The 25,089-nt window shown below is 36.9% G+C and overlaps 1 non-coding gene across 1 annotated transcript; it reads left to right on the top strand.

The window, feature by feature from the left end:
* Nucleotides 1–23,811: 23,811 nt before the first annotated feature.
* On the top strand, nucleotides 23,812–23,918 carry LOC141663221 (small nucleolar RNA R71). Its single transcript, XR_012551300.1, has one exon. It is a non-coding gene; the product is annotated as a small nucleolar RNA R71 (small nucleolar RNA).
* Nucleotides 23,919–25,089: the final 1,171 nt, after the last annotated feature.

Here is a 25,089-nt window from a genome sequence, read left to right as displayed (position 1 = left end):
TAGTAGTAACAACAGTTGAATATTCATACCCGACGGGTCGAGAATTCACAGGTATATGTACTTGTTGAACTTGAGGATTCGTACCTTGAATAGTTGGAGAAGTCGTCCCTTGTGGCTGAGGTTGAGTTGCCCCTATCTGGGCTTCCGTTTGAGTAGATGCATAAGTTGAGTGGGGAGGAATCTCCACGGTTGACGAAATCACCTGAGTTGTCCCTGATGGTGTTCCCTCCTCCAGAGCGCTAGTTGTTCTCCGTGTTCTCGCCATGGTTGTTGTTCAGTTCCCACAGACGGCGCCAAATGTTATGGATAAAAAACTAATATATATAATTGTTATATTTAATACTAAGGAACGTGAGCTGCGAAGCTTGATTTGACTGCTCTTGTGTTTCGTGACTCAATCTACCTTAACAAGATGCCTACATACCTTGCTGATTGCCAAGGATCAAGTCAAAAAACGTAGTTCTGATTTTTAGGGTGAGACCCCTTATATAGATGTTGAGAGTCTTTGAATTGGACTTGGTATAGGAGACTTTGTGGGCAAGTCTCATAATTACAATGGACTTTGGAGTCCTAGATAGTAGGAAACTGATTCATTATCCTTTTAGGTCCCCTTGAGGCCAATCTACAAGGATTTATATCCCCACTAGGACTTATCTTAATAGTTGTTTTCCTCCTTTATTTATTAATTACGAAATTAATAAATAATCAGGGTTTTTGGGCCTTCTTTGGTCCATCAGGCCTGATCTGGTCCATCAGGCCTGATCGACGTGTTAACCTTTCTGGTCTGAATGTCATACATCTTCTTATTGGGTCTTGCAGCTCAAACTGTAATATTTAATTATGTAATCAGGATTTATTTATCCCTATCATATATATATATATATATTATACTCGGGAACATCAATTCCCGGTTTAGAAATATGTTCACCTTTGGGTCCCCTATACTAAGGGTATACGCAACTACTGCTTATCTCTAGCATATGTATTATGCAACTTATAAGCAATTGAATCAACAATTAGATATCAAGATTATGAAACAGACATGCATATATACCATATCAGCATGCTCCAATATATCGCAAGATTTGCTAATAACATTCATGCACTTATCACAAGATAATGCATATACATATATACATCACAACAACAGTATAACGGGTAGAAAACTTGCCTGAGCAACTGGGGGTGGTAAAAGGCCTGGGACGAGCCTGGTAACCTATAAACAACATATAAGTTGGAATTAAACCAAAATCTCTTAAGAATCTACACTTTAACCAACTAGACTCTAAGACTCGCTTTTGCGCTTAACGATTCACTTAAGTCGCTCGAGTACCCTCGGCTCCACCATTTTTAATAAATTAACCATTACGAATTTTAAGGCAATTCTTTCGCGAGTACTTTACCTACTTCATAATACACATTACATAATTGTTTCGTAATCCAATTAGTCTTTTAGGGGCCTTAACCAAGGTTTCAAAGTAAGGCGAGGGGTAATGGTCCGTTCCCGAAATGTCGTTACTTAAAACGGTCGTTTCTCCTAAACCGTACATCGGATTCAAGCGTACCACATATCAAAATGAAGCTTGTAACATGAACTATCTAATCATGGCAATGGCCAAAACCTAACAGTGAGTTCACGGGTTCTGAAGTTAAGAACAAAAACAGTCTAAGGAAAATTGGGCATTACGACGGCTATAACTTAGCAATTCCCAAATTTTTACCCAATCAATTCAATATTAAACCACCACCAATCAACACCATTCCACCATCATTCAACGACAAATCAACCATACAACCAAACTTCATCCAAATCCTATTAAATCAGTCCATTACTTCATGTTTTATCCATCTTATTCAATCACAACAAGAGCTACTAACTATACTTAAGGTTCATCAACCAACAACCAAGATTTATAACCCAAAATCATTATAATTCCAACCAAACTCTAAACATACAAGAATCATGCTCTTATGAACTATAACAAACAAAACCAAACCTAATACTCAAAGTAAAGTTAGGGTTTGGAGGGGTTATACCTTCCTTGGAGAGTGGAGAATCACTTAGTAAGCCTTAAATAACCACTAACTATCTCTACTAAGCTTGGATCTTGAAGAAAATATAAGAAAACACAAAGTTAGTTTCTTGAAAACACTATTCACCAAGAACTTTGATGAATTGATTAGCTATGTTAAACATGGAATCTTGAGCTTAAACTTATGGCTCATCTAAGTTATGAATTATGGAAGTTAAAGAAACAAACCTCTTGATTTTTGAAGGTGTGTAGCTTGAGTTTTGAAAATTTTCCTTTGCTTTTCATGGAAAATCCGAGAGCAAGAATGAGGAGGGAGAAGAAATGCTTCTTGTTTGGTTGCCTAGGTATTTGTGTGATGATTTGCTTGTTAATAAGGTTGTTGCCATGGTAAAAATTGTGTGGCTCACAATCATCCAACAATTCCTTCCCTTTTGGTCATGCTTAGGTCATCATTCTTATGTCATCTTCCCATGCTTGTCCTGTTCTTATTGGTTTGATGACATCATCATCACTAACCTCTTTGATTAGCTCCTAATTACTTGGCTAATGACCGATGATCTGCTATACGATTCGCTTAACTTTCGTTCTCGTTTATCGTTTGAGGGATCATACCCGGGATCTTATTACCTGGGTTTCCTTAACCTTTCTTAATAAATTATATTCCTTTTTTGATCCTCTCTTATAATCCTTGAATTTAAATCCTTCTTTTCCTGTTACCTTATACTCAATTCTTCCGGTATCTGGTGGATTTTCGGGAAAAATCAAAGTGTTCGAATTTGGATTCTGACAATCTTTACATACACTTATATACCATATAGAGTACTAATAAGATCTCAGAATAACAATAGAAGAACCCCTACATAGTGTGGCATGAAAAGTTTTCTTATTCAGCATAATCAGCAAAATCACTATTCATAAGGGTTACAAAAATTTCAAAATTTTTGGGGTTATTACAGTCTCCCCTCCTTAAAAGGATTCTGTCCCGGAATCAGATAGAAAAACAAATGGGGGTACTTTTCTAGCATTGCGCCTTCTAATTCTCAAGTCAATTTTCCCACATTGTGGTTTTGCCACAACACCCTGACTAGCACATTAAGCTTTCTCCTAAGCACTTGTTCCTTTTCAATCTATAATCCTTCATGGTTGCTCCATACAGGTTACGTCTGGTTGCATGTCTATACGCTCATATGCCCCTATTTGTCTGGCATCCGAATTACACTTCCTTAACATTAATACGTGGAACACGTTATGAACTTGCTACATGTTCGGGGGTAGGGATAGCTCATATGCTAACTTCCCAATACGTCTTAATACCTCCAAGGGTCCAACAATTCGTAGGCTTAGCTTTCCTTTCTTTCCGAACCACATCCATCCTTTCCAAAGGAATACCTATAACAACACTAGGTCCCCTACTTCCTACTCTTTGTCATTTCGTGTCAAATCGACACACTTGGGCTACTATTAGCCGTCCTCTGATTAGATCTATTATATCCTTGGTCCTTTGGACTACTGCGGGTATGAGCATCTTGCGCTAGAGCAACTTCATCCTAACATAAGGGAGATCGACATTGTCTTCCCTCAAGGATCTTATAAGGCGACATCTCGATAATGCCATATGATCTATTGTCGTAAGAAAACTCAATCCGCGTTAAGTGATCATTCTAAATTCATTCAAGTCTATTGCACAGACTCTCATCATAGCTTCTAGCACTATGGCTTTTACTTCTCAATACCCATTCTTTTCCAGTTTGTAGTCATTACTATCTTCCGTACATAATACTATACTGGTTACACTTTTGCTCGTTAGCGTTCTATAACCTTTTAATAACCACGTCAACCTTAGTATCACGAACGCGTTAGAATCGGAATACCACCGTACTAATATTACTTCCTTTAGCTGCTTCCATCTTCGAAAGCTTGGTCCTTCATATAGAAGTAAAAGAATTTATTGAGAGATCACTATGATCATGAACACTTGTTATATCGCATAGTTAGTACAGAAGGTGGCCAGCCTTTAGTACTTGACAAGCAATTAAACAATAGATGGTATCCTACTAGGCTTCTATCACACAGATAGATAGTCATTCGGCAATACCTCCCCTTCTGGAAGGATTGTTCTTCTCAGCTTATATGAAATGAAAAGGAGAGAAAAGTACGAATTGAAGAGAATTGTATATATATAAAATATACTGCCACAAAATATCTGGCTTGGAATCTACCTCTGAACTATTGAGGTTTGTCATAGGAGAACAAATCATATACGTATATATATCAACATCAAGTATTATCGCATCGCATTTCACATGCTTAAATATTTTTGTTATACCGTCCATCATTCTATGGACCCATGCTCTTCCTCGAGCTTATATACAATCACCTTTGAAACTCCCTCGACATCGAAAATCGAATTCTATGCTTGCACCGCAAGCTTCCTCGTATAGTAATACGAGTCTCTATTGATAAGAAGGAATAAGTATTCAATAGGTAGATAATCTACTTAATTAGTCTATCAATGATAACTTATACACCACCACGACCCGATTAGTGGTACTCAATCTCAACATCCATTCCAATACAACTCTCACGGTTGCAAGTAATCGACTCATTACTCGTAGAATCATTCCTGCATTACTATGGTCCACCATTGACCTACTGTAGTCACTCGTTTTCCATGAAATCTTAATAGCTAACCATACGGAGTCCATACATATCGTATCGAATTCTTCTAAGGAGGTAACATGATCACCGTTCATGATTCATGAAGAAAACTCCTGATCCTGACGTACATTCATGACGTGAAGCAGATAAAATTGCAGAAGAGTTTCAATGAAAGCAACGATAGCAGGTTAATACCATTCTTAATCATATGCCTTCAATAGAAGACTTAACTCAAAGGTTTGTTTAGTCCTTTTTGAAACATGGTCCTGGCTTGTTCTCAAGATAGTACCTTTTAAGATAGATAGCCTGCTCATGGTGATTACACGAATTAAACCTTTATCAAACTATTATTACGGTTGGGTATTGAACAGTCATCAGAAGGAATGTCAATCTTCCAAACCATAATACAACCTTCACGGCTTCAACCATCATCACTATATTCCTCTGGCACGAGCGCCTATAATTCCTCTCTTACACTTAGAGTGTCGGCCACCTCTTTGGCCTTTCCTGAGAGTAAAATTTCCTTACAATCAATGTCATTTTAAATGATCTTCAACTAAAATTTTCTACTTCATTTCAATCAATGCTAATGTGAAAATGCTTTTCTTAAGTCCTGGTGAGAAAAAGAAAAAACAAAAATCAATATTTTTCCATAAGTCATTGCCTTAGTCTTTAGATGTGAACATTGTCACGGCTGACTCCCGATCATACTTAGGACGTTTCTTATCATGGGTCCTTCTTCTTTTCACCAATCTTGACCCTCATTGGGTCGATCTATACTTTCTTATGGTTCAACACGTTCCCACCTGACATTATTATACTTACGTCACATTTCCTTTATCAAAATTTCTATTCTGAGAACTTGGAATATTACATTTCTCCTTGTAAAACCTCTAAGGTTATCCTTAAATCGTTCCTCCTGTATTCCCTAGATACAGGGCATATCAAAATACCATTTACTAATACTAGAACCATTGATTATGTACTTCTGAAAAATTTCTTTACTGATCTTTAAAGGTTGTTGTTACCTTGATCCTTTCCAATTCATACTATCAAAACTCATGTTGTCCCTATTAAGGGTGGAATGCCAACCTTTATGCATTCCCCTAGGATTCATCTCAAGTTATTGAAGTTATATCCTTAATTCCACCTTTAAAAAGGTACTTGCATCCTTCTATGGATAAATCAAGTCATATATCCTTGATAGATTATCTTATTCATCATTCCCACCTCGATAGTCTATACATAATTTCATAATAGCATCCTTATTCAAATTGAGGTCAATCCATATGGCCTCCAAAAGATAACAATGGTTATCTGCTTTTCTCACCTGATTTAGTAATGATAACATGGATGTTCTGAAAGATATTGGTCGTGTTCAACGTGAAAATCTTCTTAATAAATCCTTATTTACCTTTGTTGTTTATCTCAACAGTCATCTCAATATTGGGATATCTTTCATACCTGGCGTCTCCCTTTCCGGGTATCATGCCACCGGTCTTACACTTCACATTCTTGAAGGTCACTTCCTTCATCCAATTTTCCTAATTTCTTACTTTCTTGTCTCCTCAGTATATCCGTGTCTCATAATTTATCCTTCGAACTATCTCAAGGTTTCCTCGAATCCTTCCAACTTAAAGGGGGTACAATATATATTCCTTATGCCTTCAACCATCAACTTTAACTCATGGTGAATCATCCACATCCTGACGATCATATACTTTTCTATTTCTATTACTACGAGTCTTTAGGGTTTGCTCATACCCAACTCCCTTATCATTCCTCAAACTCTATTGCCTTTATGCTCCTTTCTACTTCAGTTTCTTTTTATTTTCCTTTCTCTTACAATCATCTCACGAACCCACTAATCATTGACTTCAAACATCACGTCGTTCTGGGATTCTTGTCCTCTAGACGAATCGTGACAACTTTTACAATCTTAGATTCATAATTCATCATATTCGTCCGCCTTTGTTCTGGATCTTAAAGCTTTTACACTATCTCCATAATCTTGGGATTTACTTTCTCGAAAAAAATTGACTGAACTTTAATCAGTTTATCATAACCTCTTGCTCCGTGCCTTTCTTGGTCTTTCACCAGCGGGTGGCTTCTCTCTTAGGGGGTAAGTGATAAAAACAGTCTTTTGTGCTTCGTCAATCATTTAGAAGCTCAAATGATTCCTATATTTTAAAATCCTCATTTTCCACTTCATTATGTTCCGGGTCCCTTATATCTTAATTGCGACCTCCCTGATTATCACATTCAGGGTTTGCCCCAAATCTTATTCTTCGAGGGGGCATAATGCTTGGAAAAATTTTGGGAATCTCTTTATATTTGTCTTACTTACTTTGCTTAATTCTTTCCTCATTTAGTCCTTACATGATCGTAACTTATGAGTTCTCAAGTTCTATAAACTTCATGACACTATTAAATGCTGATAGTGCAATTAACAATATGAACTTATCACAAACAAACTGATATGAACTGAAAGGAACAAATATATACATAACCATTTGTTCGAGGTACAACAACTGAACACATGAAAGAGAATTACATCATTTGGCCTGATCGCTTCTATCCCAAAAGTACTACCACATATAATCAACTAGTCATTAAAAACTAATCATTCATAACTTAGGCTAATCCTCCAAAAGCGGTGCTGCATGAAATCCTTGTCAGATTGGTCAGACTCTGCACACTATTATGGATCAAGAAATGCTGGCACGCACGACATCCCTAACCTGCTCCATTAAAGCGGTGATGAGGTCTAAGATAGTTGCAAGTAGAGCTGGATCAATCTGACCCTCAAGATGGCCTCTAGCTGTAACAAGGGTGGTAACCTCAATCCTTTCCATGCTATAAGCTAATCCTGCCGGAAGTACCCCGCCCTCAATCCTCGGTACAGTAAGTCGATCCAACAGATCACTCCTAACATTACGGGCCTCAGACAGGCCACCCAAAGTCATATAATAATTGGCGATAAGAGAAGCCTAAGTGGTAGCATCTAGCAGTCCATGGGGTGCAAGTGGTGCAGACCCAGGAGATCCAAATGGATAACCTAGCACGGTATCAGGTGACAATGGTGCAGGAGATAAAGGTGGCATTTCCTCAGTAGGTGCTGGGCTCTGTACAGGGGAGGGAACAGGAATTGGTGGAACCTCATGGATGTCTATAGGAACCTCTGGAAGAGGGTCCGATACTAGTATAACCGGTGTCGTGGAAGGTCCCACTTCTTCTGCCCTCATTATCCTCTGTGCCCTTGCTAACTCTTCATCCTCTAGTGCCACCCTCGCGGCCATTCTAGCTCTGGTAGTCGCCCTGACTACGGTCATCAATTCCTCAGCAGTCCTCTCTTTATTCCCGTCAAGACCCTCCACGAGATCCTCCTCAGCAACAATCCCTTCTGGGATAACATCCTCAACTGCAACATTCCCAACATGAATCTCATCCGGTCCCTCGCTAGGGTACTCTATCGAATTCACAATTTGATCTCCAACATGTAATAAAACATCCTCATGCTGATGCTCCTGAACCTCAGGGTTCGGTGCCCCACTGCCCTATACGATAACGAACTATGTTACTACCACGATATTTATAAGGGTTCCCATAAGGGTTTTAACTGTTAGTACTACATTAGGTAGCCCGACTATGAACTTGGCAAGAGTTCTTATTATCTTAGTGAACTTATTATCATAACGCCACATCATCTCTGAGGTTTATAAAGCTTAGCTCTGATACCATTTCTGTAACACCCCCAGATCCGGGGTCGGGGATCCGGGTCGTCACGAGTTCCATTTCCCTTAATAATACTTAATCTTAACATTCAACCAACTGCTGCGTACTGTGACCCCATAATATACACACACACCACAAGTTATAGTCCCAGAGATGAATACCAAAAATAACACAAGTCATTTTATTCCACAATTAAAAGCCATTACACCTTAAAAGGGTTCTGAATAAATTTACATATTCCTTGCCATTATTATAATTCATATTATACATAAGTCTGGTTCATCAATAGTTGAAAACCTAGCCTATTGGTAGCTCCTACCTCAGCTACGGCGGCATCAACATTTTTCTGAAAATCTTTGTCATGCATAAGATAATCATTTACTAGATATAAGTTGAAAAGATGAAGTTACAAGATACTCCAATATACTTATATCCTTTCCGAATACTACTTGAACTACCACCGTTCAAGGTATAAATAGTTCATCACATATATGAAGCTACAAGGCATAACTTGTATAGAATCAATCTTTGAAATATCATTCAAAAGAAATGAAGTTATGAGATACTTCATTTGATGGAAACATCATTTTGAAAACTCGACCCTTCCAACACTCAACAATCGCCCAGCCGTAGCCATTCTATCGAAGTGCTCTGGGTAGTGTTGCAGAAATATCCAACTGGATGATGAACTCATTACGGGAGTTTGCCGCGCCAGGAAGACCACTTACGATGTTCAGTCGTAGTAGTGCAACCCCACCATTTTCTACATGTAGAGGAGAACCTGTTGGATTTACTTGTCAACCGAACACTGGACTCCTAAGGAATGGACCATCTTAGCGGAACTTCCGGGTCATTTGGGCCAATAAATAAGGCTGGGCCGGCGCCACTCGACCACTTACGCCACTCCTAGTTCAGATGAAATCCATGACTCTGAAACGTAAAGCTCGTCCCCCCTTTCCCCAAGTAGAAACTTGTTGATACGGCTCCCCCAAGAAGTTGTATCTAGTTGGAAAGGAAAACTCACCGATATTTCCCAGGCGATGCCTGTTAATGGATTAACTTGTTCCAAGAATTTTACTTCCCGAGTGTTGGGTAAGTAATCAAAAACTCTTTTATCAAAATAGCAACCTTGTTGCGAATATAAAACACACCACAGAGCCGGATCCCTCAGGTTTTGAGCGAGTATTTAAATCCCCTTCGAAAGGAGGAACTTAAATATAAAAATGAGTTTTGGGATCCGCCCTAACTTTTAAAATCATTTTGAAGACTCGAAAACATTTTAAAGAATGTTTAGAGTAACGCTGATTTAATAAAATAAATTAGTCCCGATATGTTAGAAAGTATCTGAATATTATTATTTAAATAATATTCCCATAAGGATGATTCTTATAAAAATAATCGAGGTAGGAGTTTTAAAACTCATACTTGAAATGAAAAATAAATAACTACAGATATACTTATACGAAAGTATGATCTTTATTTGAATAATCGAAAATAAGTTTATTTATCAAAACATTATTCTTTAATAAAATAAAGAATATTATGTAATAAATAAGCGGAGTCATAAGTCCTCAAATGAATATTCAAAATAATATTCATTAAATAAAATAAACAGAGTCTTAAGTCCTCGAATGAATATTCAAAATAATATTCATTAATTAAGCTAAACGGAGTCATAAGTCCTCGAATGAATATTCAAAATAATATTCATTAAATAAAATAAAGCTATCGAATAAACCTTATTCGATTAATAGTTTTGAAATATGTTCACCTTTGGTTCCCCTATACTAAGGGTATACGCAACTACTGCTTATCTCTAGCATAGGTATTATGCAACTTATAAGCAATTGAATCAACAATTACATATCAAGATTATGAAACAGACATGCATATATAACATATCAGCATGCTCCAATATATCGCAAGATTTGCTAATAACATTCATGCACTTATCACAAGATAATGCATATACATATATACATCACAACAACAGTATAACGGGTAGAAAACTTGCCTGAGCAACTGGGGGTGGTAAAAGGCCTAGGACGAGCCTGGTAACCTATAAACAACATATAAGTTGGAATTAAATCAAAGTCGCTTAGGAATCTACACTTTAACCAACTAGACTCTAACGCTCGCTTTTGCGCTTAACGATTCACTTAACTCGCTCGAGTACCCTCGGCTCCACCATTTTTAATAAATTAACCATTACGAATTTTAAGGCGATTCTTTCGCGAGTACTTTACCAAATTCCTAATCCACATTAAATAATTGTTTTGTAATCCAATTAGTCTTTTAGGGGCCTTAACCACGGTTTCAAAGTAAGGCGAGGGGTAATGGTCCGTTCGCGAAATGCCGTTACTTAAAACGGTCGTTTCTCCTAAACTATACATCGGATTCAAGCGTACCACATATCAAAACGAAGCTCGTAACATGAACTATCTAATCATGGCAATGGTCAAAACCTAACAGTTAGTTCACGAGTTCTGAAGTTAAGAACAAAAACAGTCTAAGGAAAATTGGGCATTACGACGGCTATAACTTAGCAATTCCCAAATTTTTACCCAATCAATTCAATATTAAACCACCACCAATCAACACCATTCCACCATAATTCAACCACAAATCAACCATACAACCAAACTTCATCCAAATCCTATTAAATCAGTCCATTACTTCATGTTTTATCCATCTTATTCAATCACAACAAGAGCTACTAACTATACTTAAGGTTCATCAACCAACAACCAAGATTTATAACCCAAAATCATTACAATTCCAACCAAATTCTAAACATACAAGAATAATGCTCTTATGAACTATAACAAACAAAACCAAACCTAATACTCAAAGTAAAGTTAGGGTTTGGAGGGGTTATACCTTCCTTGGAGAGTGGAGAATCACTTAGGAACCCTTAAATAACCATTAACTATCTCTACTAAGCTTGGATCTTGAAGAAAATATAAGAAAACACAAAGTTAGTTTCTTGAAAAAACTGGTAACCAAGAACTTTGATGAATTGATTAGCTATGTTAAACATGGAATCTTGAGCTTAAACTTATGGCTCATCTAAGTTATGAATTATGGAAGCTAAAGAAACAAACCTCTTGATTTTTGAAGGTGTGTAGCTTGAGTTTTGAAAATTTTCCTTTGCTTTTCATGGAAAAGCCGAGAGCAAGAATGAGGGGGGAGAAGAAATGCTTCTTGTTTTGTTGCCTAGGTATTTGTGTGATGATTTCCTTGTTAATAAGGTTGTTACCATGGTAAAAATTGTGTGGCTCACAATCATCCAACAATTCCTTCCCTTTTGGTCATGCTTAGGTCATCATTCTTATGTCATCTTCCCATACTTGTCCTCTTTTTATTGGTTGGATGACATCATCATCACTAACCTCTTTGATTAGCTCCTAATTACTTGGCTAATGACCGCTGATCTGCTATACGGTTCGCTTAACTTTCGTTCTCGTTTATCGTTTGAGGGATCATACCCTGGATCTTATTACCTGGGTTTCCTTAACCTTTCTTAATACATTATATTCCTTTTTTGATCCTCTCTTATAATCCTTGAATTTAAATCCTTCTTTTCCTGTTACCTTATACTCAATTCTTTCGGTATCTGGTGGATTTTCGGGAAAAATCAAAGTGTTCGAATTTGGATTCTGACGATCTTTACATACACTTATATACCATATAGAGTACTAATAAGATCTCAGAATAACAATAAAAGAACCCCTTCATAGTGTGGCTTGAAAAGTTTTCTTATTCAGCATAATCGGCAAAATCACTATTCATAAGGGTTACAAAAAGTTCAAAATTTTTGGGGTTATTACAGACCTGATGAACAAAATTTTTAAGGAATACTTGGACAAGTTTATTATTGTGTTTATAGATGATATTTTGATTTATTCAAAGACAGAAGAGGATCATGCAGAACATTTGAGGACAGCTTTGGAGATTTTGAGAAAGAAAAAGTTATACGCTAAATTTTCAAAGTGTGAGTTTTGGTTACAGGAAGTTCAGTTCTTAGGACACATAATCAGTAATGAAGGGATCAAAGTGGACCCAACGAAGATTGAAGCAATTAGAAATTGGGAAAGACCGAGAACACCAATAGAGGTAAGAAGTTTCTAGGGATTAGCGGGATATTATCGCCGATTTATTCAAAATTTCCCAAGGATTGCAACACCATTGACGAAGCTTACACGAAAGAATGAAAAGTTCGTATGGAACGATAAATGTGAAGAAAGTTTTCAGAAATTGAAGCGAAGATTAATTACGACACATGTTTTGTCACTTCCAGATGATCAAGGGAATTTTGTAATCTATAGCGATGCTTCTCATAAAGGACTCAGATGTGTTCTGATGCAGCACGGTAAGGTTATTGCGTATGCGTCAAGGCAATTGAAACCATACGAACAAAAGTATCCTACCCATGATTTGGAGCTAGCAGCCATAGTTTTCGCTTTGAAAATTTGGAGACATTATCTATATGGAGAGAAATGCGAGATTTATACGGATCACAAAAGCTTGAAGTACATATTCAAGCAGAAGGAGCTTAATATGGGACAGAGAAGATGGTTAGAGTTGATTAAGGATTATGATTCCACGATTAACTATCATCCCGGTAAAGCAAACATTGTGGCGGACGCGTTAAGTCGGAAAGAAAATTTGAATGTGTTATCAGTACCCGAAGAGATATACAAGGAATTTCAGAAACAGGAATTGGAGATTAGAGTTTGCAAGCCTGATGAAGCAAAACTGTATAGTATGACTTTCCAGCCAGAGTTATTAGAGAAGATAAGGAAGTGTCAAGAAGAGATAACGGATCAGGACATAAATCGTTTGGTAGGTGAGGAGATGTGCACGCAAAAGGACGATCAAGGTATTCTTAGGTTTTCTTCTAGAATTTGGATTCCACCAGTGACGGAGTTGAAAAATGAAATTCTATAGGAAGCTCATAATTCAAGGTATTCAATCCATCCAAGAAGTACCAAGATGTACAGAGATTTAAAGGAAAATTATTGGTGGCCAGATATGAAGAGGGAAATTGCGGAATGGGTTAGCAGATGTTATACATGTCAGAGAGTTAAAGCAGAGCACCAGAGACCAAGTGGATTATTGCAGCCATTACAGATTCCAGAGTGGAAATGGGAGCATATTGTCATGGATTTCATAGTCAGATTACCAAGAACGAAAGCTAATCATGATGCCATTTGGGTTATAGTGGCCAGACTTACCAAGTCAGCTCATTTTCTGTCTATAAATGAAAGATTTTCACTAGACAAGTTAGTCCATATGTACCTGAAAAAAATCGTAGTTCGTCACGGAGTCCCTGTGTTTATCGTATCCGATCGAGATCCGAGATTTAATTCGAGGTTTTGGAAAAGTTTTCAAGAATGTTTGGGAATGAGATTGAATATGAGTACGACTTACCATCCACAGACGGACGACCAAAGCGAAAGGACAATCCAGACGATCGAAGACATGTTACGTATTTGTGCCATTGATTTCAAAGGAAGTTGGGACGAGCATTTACCCTTGGTAGAATTTTCTTACAACAACAGTTATCATGCCAGTATGGGATGCCACCCTATGAAGCTCTTTATGGACGCAAATGTCGATCTCCCGTGTATTGGGACGAAGTAGGAGAACACAATATACTTGGACCTGAATTGGTGCAACAGACGAAGGAAGTTATTGAAGTTATCCAGAAGAGATTGATAGCAGCACAAAACCGTCAAAGGAAATATGCAGATCAATCAAGGAAAGATATGGAATTTGAAGAAGGAAATATGGTATTACTGAAAGTATCGCCGTGGAAAGGATTGACGCGATTTGGAAAGAAAGGAAAACTGAGCCCAAGATATATCGGACCTTTTGAGATTTTAAAGCGCGTTGGAAAAGTAGCTTACGAGTTGGCGTTACCTCCGCACATGGAGCACATTCACAATATTTTTCACGTATCAATGCTTAAGAAGTATAATCCAGACTCCAGGCATGTAATCGAATATGAGCCAATAGAACTTCAAGCAGATTTATCATATGTAGAGAGTCCGATAGAGATTCTAGAAGAAAGAGAGAAAGTGTTAAGAAATAAAGTGGTAAAGTTAGTAAGAGTACTGTGGAGAAACCCAAAGGTTGAAGTGATATGAGAAAAAAATACCCTCATTTATTTTCTTAGGAGATTCTGAGGACAATATCCTTTTAAGGGGGGAAGCATGTAATATCTGGGATATATCGTGTAATTATTTTTACTAATAAATAAATATTATGCATTAATTATCATATCTTCCTATTTATTTTTATGTTGATTTATGATTTTATAGGAAATTTATGAATTTTATAAAATCTTTTTCCGAGTATTTATAAACTATTTTATATAATCGGGAACCAACCGACGTCACCCGTTTTTACGTTTTAATAACCCGAAACTCTTCCGAGAACTTTTTTCTAACCAAATTGCAATATTCCGAACATTTTCCATGTTTCGACTTTTTCGATCCGGCGTACGGTTTGTCCTGTGTGGGTCCCAGCGCAATATTTTCGATACATTATTCGTTTCGGTAAATCAATAAAATTTGTATTTTTGATAAACGGGATCTTTTTATTAAACTATTACAATTATCACCTCGTAATACGTGTAACCAGGCGCTGAGACCAAGACCGCAGTAAAATTGTACTGATTTGGATAATTATCCCGAAAACCGGTACCGTTTGGATCTGTTTTTATAAATAAACGTACCATTTTGTATCCGGAATGATCCAACGGGATACTAATTTTTCGTAATTATAAATAGTCTTTACCGTATTTTATTTCGTACCAAAAATCATTTGCAAACAGTAATTATATAACTTTACAGAGAAAATCTATATATTCATATAAACTTTCAAGAATCAAACAGCAATTCGGAGGTGTTATTGAAATCCGTTTGGAAAGCTTGAATAACCAAAATGAAGGGTTTGAAGTGTTCTATCATATTATCCAAGTTCCAGAACTGCAGAATCAAAGGTTTATTTTCTATATTTTTATTTATTTTCGAATTATTTTGATTAAAAATATGGCTTTTTGTACGGATGATTGTTCGAATGATTTGATGCTTGCATGTTGTAGAGCTTGTTCTCCTGATGATTTTCATATGACATATGGCTGATTTGGAGTTCAATAACATGTTCAAAATTGAGCTTAATCTTCAAATTTTAAAATTAGGGTTTATAACCCGTATGAATGTTCTTAATTGAAATTTAGGTCTTTTTGTTCTAGGGGTTATTAGCTGTTGAAATATATTGGGTTATGTTCCTTATGAAATTTGCAATCGATTGGTATATAACTCGTCGGGAGTTGTGTTTTGAAGTTTACGTCGGGTCGCCGAAAACCGGCAAACTTCTCGGCCAATTTCCGGCCAACCCAGGGGTTATTGATGTGTTTTGATTGCATGGTTAAATTCCTGGTATTTAGAAGATGTAATCTGGAGGAGATGGTGGTGTGAGGATGCCGGGAACGTGTTCTCCGACCATCCCCGTAATTTTCCGGCGACTGAACTGCAAAAATTGCAGTTTAGTCCCTGAACTTTTGGGGACGATGAAGTTTAGTCCCTGTAGTTTGTAAAGTTTGCAAAAATAGGATTCATGTTTATAAATTATTTAAAAATTATATTTCCTAATTATTTTAATTATAAAAATTCTTTTTTAATTTCTGAAAATTACAAAAATTATTATTTTAATTCTAAAAATTATTTTTAATTCAAAAATAAATCTGAATTAATTAGTTAATTAATTTTAGTTAATAATTAATTTATTAATTGGTCAATTAATTCGAAAATTAATTGATTAATTGATTCAATTAATTATTAATTGATTTTAATTAATTATTTAATTAGATTTAATTATTTAAAAATTCTGAAATATAGTTTCGAGCTTCAAAATATTATTTTAAATTGTTTTCAAGGCTTGATAATTATTATAAAATTGTTTTGAAACCCGATTTGGCCGACCGAACCCTGTTTATTGTTTCGAAATTAATCCAACGACCCGTTTTAATTCTGAAAAATGTTTTAAAAATCATATTAAATACCCGAAAGCCTGTTTATGACCCGAGACTCCTTTATAAATGATATATCATTGATTTTTTAACGTGTTACGTGTTATATGTGACTTATTGTTTAGCTACCGGTCTATATGTTCGGTGTTTACTTATTTATAGCGTAACTTTCAACCCGTTAATCGAATTTGGGTAAAACGAAGGATAGATAGAAGTGTATACCGAATAGAATTGTATGAGTTGAGTATTGGTAGATGTTTATGATATGTGAGCAGAAGAGGCAAGGCGTAGGAAAGGGAAACAGATAGTCGAGGAGTAGGAGATTGTGATTGGAAGTTAGAGAAGTATAGCAAGCTAATATCAGGCAAGTGTTCTGAACTTTCTCGAGATATATCGTAGTTGATTAATAGTCTTGTTTCATATTGTAAGTGCTTTGAAGCACTGAACCCTAAACCTTGATTTCAGTTGTTGATTTTTGAGCCGTAAACCTTATTCTTTCAGAACCGTTGATTGTTGTATACCCGAATACGAACTACAGATATACGATACTACTCCACAAATACATACAAACTAAATGTCAAACACTGAATCAAATTGCTTACATATTCAAACCATTGTACCTTATGCTTTGAAAGATCAAATCCTTGTAACCTTGAAACGTTGATTCATTTGTTATCCAATTCTTTCATTACCTAACAACCATTCCTTAAAATTGACATATTGAACCTTTATGAAGATTGCAGCCATTTCATTATTGAATATCCAATGTTGCTTATGATTTTGTTTATTTCTTTATATTGTTTATTCTGTTATTCTGTTAGAATTGGATTGTTTTATAAAATCGTGGACAAGATTTGTGGTCAGACCAGATTGGTGGTCAAGTTAGGCCAATGTGTGCCTTGGATCCAGTAATTAGAGCAGAGTTGTGTGCCTTGCTCGGGGTTAGTACGTGACTGATCAGCAGCCTAACCTTGGTTTTAAAATAAAAATATAATATCCAATTATAAATTATTATTCATTGTTCACTTGATATCATAACCCTTTTCACTTGATGATCATTATTCTCAGTCTTGTCATTGTGATTTGCTGAGCTAGTTAGCTCATTTGTGCGATGTTGTTTATGTTCTTTTCTAGTTAAGAAGGAACCAGTTGGTAGCGAGGATCCCCAATCCAGTACGAGAGCTAGGGGTCTAGGTTGATCGAGTTAAACTAGCTGGCAGCTTTTGAGATAGTTTAAGTTTGTAAAAGTTTGTAATAATTTTTAATGTTCAGTCTAAGTTTGAATAGTTGGGATTTGAACGTTATAATATAAAGTGTGTGTGTGTGGCTTGTGTGCATACTTTAACCTGTTGCGGTCCGTGGTAGTTGGTAAGTAGGGTCACTGCATATTATTATTATCTTTATTATTGTTATAAGTAGGTTATAAATAAGATGTGTGTGTGTGTGTGGACCCCAAACTTTTGACCCGGGTTTGGAGGGCGCCACAATAACCCTTGATGTCATCTCCAAAAGTAATACATGGGCCAGCTCTTTCCTTGAACTCAGTGAGCAGGGTAGAATCTCCTGTCATGTGCCTTGAGCAGCCACTATCCAGATACCAAAAGTTCTTTATGTTTCCCTGCACACATCAAAATCAAATCAAGTTGATTTTGGTACCCAAGTTTCCTTGGGTCCTGCCTTGTTAGCTTTCTTTTTTGGTTTCTTAGGTTTGATCTCATTTGACTTGGGGATTTTTGATTCATCCTTAGTCATTTGAGTTGGACCTTTGAAACCGGTCATTAGAACATAATTATCATGCACATTTTAATTAACAGGATAAGGCATGATGTTTTCAAACATGTTATTCCGGTAGGGCATGTTAAATGGCATTTGAGGCATACTAAATGCAGCATAATAAGGATTAGGTGCAAATGGCATATTAGCAAATTGTGCATTCATATTCTGAGTAGACATAGCATTCGTAGGCATGGTAGGCATAGCACTCATGTTGGGAAAATAGGAGGGTGCAGATATAGGAGAAGGCATGGCAAGTTTGCAATTAATAGACAGATGATTAACACTACCACACTTAACACAGATTTTTCTTGGAGCATATTTGTCAGGTGTGTAGTTGTTATGTTTGTTAATTTCTACTTTCCCATTTCTATTGTTTTTCCTTTTAGCTTCTTTTTTAACCTCAATATTTTCTAATTTATCATTCAAATGCTTGATGGACAGATGACCAACATTAACTTTCTTTTCCTTCCTGACTTTTCTTGATTCTCTTGGAATAAAGTTCTTAGATACTGAGCCATATTTTTTATTTAACTTGGCTAGCTTAGCTTTGCTCACAGGTTTACTCATTGCCGACGGATGTGGCTCTCTTTATCACTCGACGGATAATCCTTTTGATTATCCGACGGATGATTTTCATCATCCGTCGAGTCCACATCAATAAGCAATCCTTCAACGAAATTGGACTCAAACTTCTCTTTACTCTTCTTCCAGGCTGCATCACAAAAGGACTCAATACCTTGAACTTTAGTGATTTGAGCTGGACATCTCTGGATGATTTCCATGCTTTAATTACTTCTTATTCTCGTTCAAGCTGCTTCTTTAGAATCTCTTCTTTTTTTAAGGACTCAATTAATTCATCCTTAGCAATCTTACACTCAATTCTCAATTTTTCAAATTCAATAAACTGAGACTCTAGCACATTATTCCTCTCACTTAAAAATAAATTGTTTTCTTTATATTAGCATTTTCCTTAGTGAGGGACTTAAGTGTAACAGGCAAGTGATATAATTCTATGGACATGTCATTGATTGTATCATTACACTCAGCTTTAGATAAATGTGTTAGGTTAGTGGTAATTACCTGATTGCTTGAAGAACTTGTTTCAGTTTCATCAAATTTGGCCATTAGGGCTAGATTGACATAGCTTGTTTCTTCATCTTCATCCAAACCATCTGCAGCTCAGTCATTTTCCTGTGTGATGAAAGCCATTTCCTTTTGTTTGAGCAACTCAAAGTATTTCCATTTATAATCAACAGGCTCAAACTTCTTCTTACTAGAATCGGACTTTCTACATTCACTTGCAAAATGCCCTGCCAAGCCACATTTCAAACATTTGAATTTGGATTTATCCACCATGTTTCTACTTGGCTTGGCTGCTCCAAAATTCTTTTTGAATTTAAGCTTGACAAATCTTCTGGATAGGAATGCTAGATGTTTATCAATATCATCCATGTCATCTTGGCTCAAGTGATCTTCATTTCCAGCTACCAACCCTTTACCCTTGCTTTTACAGACCTTTGATGTAGACTCAACAGCTTCTACCTTCATCTCTTTCTCTTTCTCTAAATTAGAAACCAGTGCTATGGACCCTCCTTTCTTCCTTCCTTTCTCCATCCTCTCATATTGCTCAATTTCAAGCTCATAAGTTTTTAAGATGCCATACAGTCTCTCCAAGGTGAACTCCTTGTAATCCTGAGAATTTCTCAATGAGACTGTCATTGGCTTCCATTCTTTTGGAAGAGATCTAAGGAACTTGACGTTAGAGTCTTTTGTTTGATATACTCTTCCATGCAACTTCAGAGCATTTAGTAGCTTTTGAAATCTACTAAAAAATATCAGTGAGAGATTCACTTTCTTCACAGTGGAAATGCTCATATTGTTGAATCAGTAGCTGTATTTTGTTCTCCCTTACTTGCTCAGTACCATCACAGATAATATGGATTGTGTCCCAAACCTCTTTAGCTATTTTACAGTTAATGATGTTGTCAAACATATCACCATCAACTCCATTGAACAAAATGTTCATGGCCTTCTTATCCATCCCGACTTGTTCAATATCAGGATCTGACCATTCTTGCGTAGGTTTGGGAACAGATGGTTCATTTCCAGTTGCAGCTCTTATTGGTACATGAGGACCTCTCTCTATGAAATCCACATAGGCCTCATCTTAGGAAAGAAGATGTAGGTGCATTTTCACCTTCCAGTCGTGATAATTATCTTTTTCCAGAAATGGAATTTTGACTCCAACATCCATCTTGTTCATCTTGTTGTTTGTTGTAATTTTTACACTCTTTGTACTTCAAGAGCTTGATATGATACTAATTGTTATTCCCTAACAATACAACAAGAATTACAGAAGGGGGGTTGAATGTAATTCTGGTTACTTTTTCAAGATTTTAAAACAGTTCTAACTCGATAAGTATATAACTGTTTGATTTGCAGAGTGCGGAATGAATAGATATATAAATCAAAACACAAAGTAATAAAAACATAAGCTTTTAAAACTTTCATGTGGATTTGAAAGTATCCACCAAATATATATATATATATATCAAATGAGAACCCTGTGAAGCTTAAATAGCTCACAGCTGCTTACAAGTAAAATAAACAAACTACAGAGAAATTCTTAACAAGTACAGCTGTTTCTATCTCTCTTTAAATGTGTTTACTTAGTTGAATGTTCTACTAGCTACACTTGGTTTATATATCACCAAGTTTACATGACAATAAGACAAGATAATAAAATAAAACATATCTAGTCTAACTCCATGCTGCTTCACTACTCTATTCCAGCATCTTTAAATATCTTCAAAATTGCATGGAAATGGTAATGCTTCTTTGTTCACAAATTCCTGCTTAACAGGCTGCCACATTCCTTTTGCAAACACCCAACACATGTGACTGTGTCTTCACTGTCAACAGATATTTGAATTTGATCATCTGTCAGGTAGCTTTGTTGATCATCCGTCGGGTAGCTTTGTTAATCATCTGTCGAGTAGCTATTTGTCACTTGACTCCATTTCACTTATACAGAATTACAAGACATCTCATATTTACAATTAATCAACCTATTCGGCATATCCACTAGTAGTCAACATGACTCATATAGTCCTACAGATTGCTACACAAAGTTGTTTGCAGAAATGTGCTACAATACTTATTTGTTACATAAGCTACTCACCCGGTGGATGTCAAGTTATCATCCGTCGAGACTATATTAAATCATCCGTCAGGTCTATATTTGATCATCCGTCGAGTGCTACATTATTCACTAAGTTAAATCTACTAAGGTGTTATGTTTAACTTATCATCAAATTCACAACATATTCCTAACACCATACAAACTCTCCATCCGGTGACCGTTTGAGTAGGAATGAGCTCATTCTTCTCAGCAACAACTGTAATACCTCCTTTCTTTGGTACACACTGAACTGGACTCACCCAAGAACTATCAGAAATGGGATAAATAATCCATGCATCCAGCCACTTAAGAATTTCCTTCTTCACTATTTCCTTCATGATCGGATTAAGTCTTCTTTTCTGCTCAACCATAGGCTTGCTACCTTCTTCTAACAGAATTTTATGCATGCAATAAGAAGGGATGATTCCCTTAATATCTGCTATAGTCCATCCAATTGCCGATTTGAACTTCCTAAGAATTCTCAAAATCTTCTCCTCGTCACTACCTGAAAGGTCAGATGCAATAATAACAAGCAAAGTAGATGCATCACCTAAAAACGCATACCTCAAATGTTCAGGTAAAGGCATAAGCTCAAGAGTGGGAGCTTCCTCAATAGATGGCTTGAGGTGTTTAGGAACTTTGTTCAACTCCTCTATTCCAAGAGATTCAAAAGCCATATCAATCTTCCTCTTCAAGGGTGAAGCATTCAGATATTGCAATTGTTTTTTACCTTCGTCATCTTCACTGTCTGAGTTCCCCAACAAGGCCTTCTCTAGGGCATCAGACCTTAGGAATTGATCAAGTTCTGAAGTAACCATAGAATCGACCAACTCCACTTTTAAGCACTCTTCATTTTCCGTAGGAAATTTCATATCATTGAACATATTAAAAGTTACATCCTGATCCAGCACTCGTATTGTAAGCTCACCCTTCTACACATCTATCAAGGTACGACCAGTTGCCAGGAAAGGTCTTCCCAAGATTATGGGAATCTTCTCATCCTCCTCGAAATAAAGAATTACGAAATCAGCAGGGAAGATGAGTTTATCAACCTTGACCAAAATATCTTCCACAATACCTCGAGGATATGTAATAGAGCGATCGGCCAACTGCAAAGTCATATAAGTAGGTTTTGGATCAGGCAAGTTTAACTTATTGAAGATTGACAAAGGCATCAGATTAATGCTAGCTCCCAAGTCACATAAGCATCTGTCAAAAGACACTTTCCAATAGTACACGGAATAGTGAAGCTTCCCGGATCTTTAAGCTTCGGAGGCAACTTCTATTGCAGCACAGCACTGCATTCCTCTATGAGAGCGACAGTCTCTAAATCATCTAGCTTCACTTTTCGAGAGAGAATACCTTTCATAAACTTTGCATAACTAGGCATCTGCTCAAGAGCCTCCATGAAAGATATGTTGATATGAAGTTTCTTGAACACCTCCAGAAACTTCTCAAATTGCTTATCCAGCTTTTTCTTCTGCAGCCGCTTAGGAAAAAGAGGTGGAGGATAGATCCGTTTCTCTCCTGTATTACCCTCAGGAGGAGTTTGCTCAACAGTAGTCTTCCTTGGTTCCACTTTTGCTTCCTGTTGCTCTACTTCTTCTTCAGCCCCATCTTCTTCATTCAAAACCTGAGTTTGTTCGGGATTCGCAACCTTCCCTGGCCTCAAGTGATTGCCTTAACCTGCTCCTTAGCTTCCCTCTTTCCTGGTACTTCAGTGTCACTTGGTAGTGTACCCGGTTGACGATTTAGCAAGGCATTGGAAATTTGCCCAATTTGATTTTCCAAGGTCTTGATAGAAACAGCTTGGCTTTTGCACATGAGGTTCAACTCCTCTAATTCAGATTTTTCATTAGCTTGTTACAGCTGAAGTTGTTGTCTTAGGGTTGTACTGCTTAGTTGGGTACTGCTGATAAGGTTGTTGAACCACATTCTGAGCGTTGCTCTAGCTGAAATTAGGATGATTATGGTTGTTAGGATGATAGGTGGCTGACACAGGTTGTTACGATCGCTGAAAGTTGCTTACGAACTGAGCTGATTCACTAGAAATAGCACACTGATCAGTCTCACGGGTACCAGCACAAAGCTCACAAACACTAGTAATTTGATTAACTCCAAAATTAGTCAAAGTGTCCACCTCCATCGTCACGGCCTTAAGTTGGGCAGTTATAGCAGTTGCTGCATCCAACTCCAGAATTTCTGCTACTTTAACCTGAGTTAGCCTTTGAGAAGGATTCTGGTATTCATTAGCAGCCATAAGTTCAATCAATTCATAAGCTTCATTGTAGCTCTTAGCCCACAAGGCTCCTCCTGATGTTGCATCGAGCATGGGTCTATAAGTAGCACCCAATCCATTATAAAAATAGTTTATAATCATCCAATCAGGCATGCCATGGTGTTGGCACTTTCTTAGCATCTCCTTATATCGATCCCAAGCCTCACACAGAGATTCTCCAGTTTGCTGAGCAAACTGAGTAAGAGCATTCCTAATTGTAGCAGTCTTCGCCATAGGGAAGAATTTAGTGAGAAATTTTTGAGCAAGATCCTCCCATGTGGTGATAGACCCTGGTAGTAGAGAATGTAACCTGCACTTTGCTTTATCCCTCAAAGAGAATGGGAAGAATCGCAGCTTAATGGCATCTTCTGTCACACCATTGAACTTAAAAGTGTCACAGATCTTGATAAAATCCCTGATGTGCATGTTGGGGTCTTCTGTAGGAGAACCCCCAAACTGAACTGAATTATGTATCATCTGAATCGTGCTTGACTTGATCTCAAAAGCGTTAGCTGAGATGGCTAGTCTGATGATGCTCGACTGAATATCATTGATCTTAGGCTGAGAATAGTCCATCAAAGCCTTAGGAATTTCTGCTTGATCTCCCATCACTACTAAAACTGGTTCCTCGACTTTCTCTTCTTCTTCTACCTTCTCTTCATCCTCAAAAACTTAATTTCAAACCACAACAGCTCCTTCCTCGGCTTTATCCAGAGTTCTCTTACGAGAACGCGAATATGCATACACGCTCGCTAGAGTACCTAAAATAGGACAAGGAAATAGATAAGTAACAATGTCTGAGTCAATGAACTTTAACAACCATTGATGATAAACACATAAACTAAAAATTAACACCGAGTCCCCGGCAGCGGCACCAAAAACTTGTTAGTCGCTAAACACGCGCTAAAATTCACGCAAGTATACGCGTTCACAAGTAGTATAAGATATAAATTAGATTCGTTCCCACAGAGACTGGTTTAGGTTAACTTGTAATTTATGCACTTATGCAACAATGATATGGCTATTATTCAATGCTAAAACGATTAATAGATTGAGATTGTTTTTAACTAAACTTAAGCTAACAATTATAACTAAAAAGAATAAGTATGGTTGAATTAATATATATGACAAACATGGGATTCTAACTTTATTAAATACTTCATTCAATAGCCTTTTTGTTCTTAACCTTGGCATGTAATGGTGATGACACTAATCAGATAACACGAAACTGATAAACGCCAACTTTCGTTGCATGAATACCATACTACCAGACATCCACAAAAGAGATAGAAGCTAAATAGACACTAATTATATTGAGACCCCGTATGTCTATAGAATTTGACAACATAACGGTTTAATGCACAAGTTATCTATCGTGATTACATCGGGC

This window comes from Apium graveolens, chromosome 5 (assembly GCF_009905375.1).
Source record: "Apium graveolens cultivar Ventura chromosome 5, ASM990537v1, whole genome shotgun sequence".
Lineage (NCBI taxonomy): Eukaryota > Viridiplantae > Streptophyta > Magnoliopsida > Apiales > Apiaceae > Apium > Apium graveolens.
Note: the sequence above shows the minus strand (reverse complement) of the source record. Positions and strands in the feature narration are given on the sequence as shown.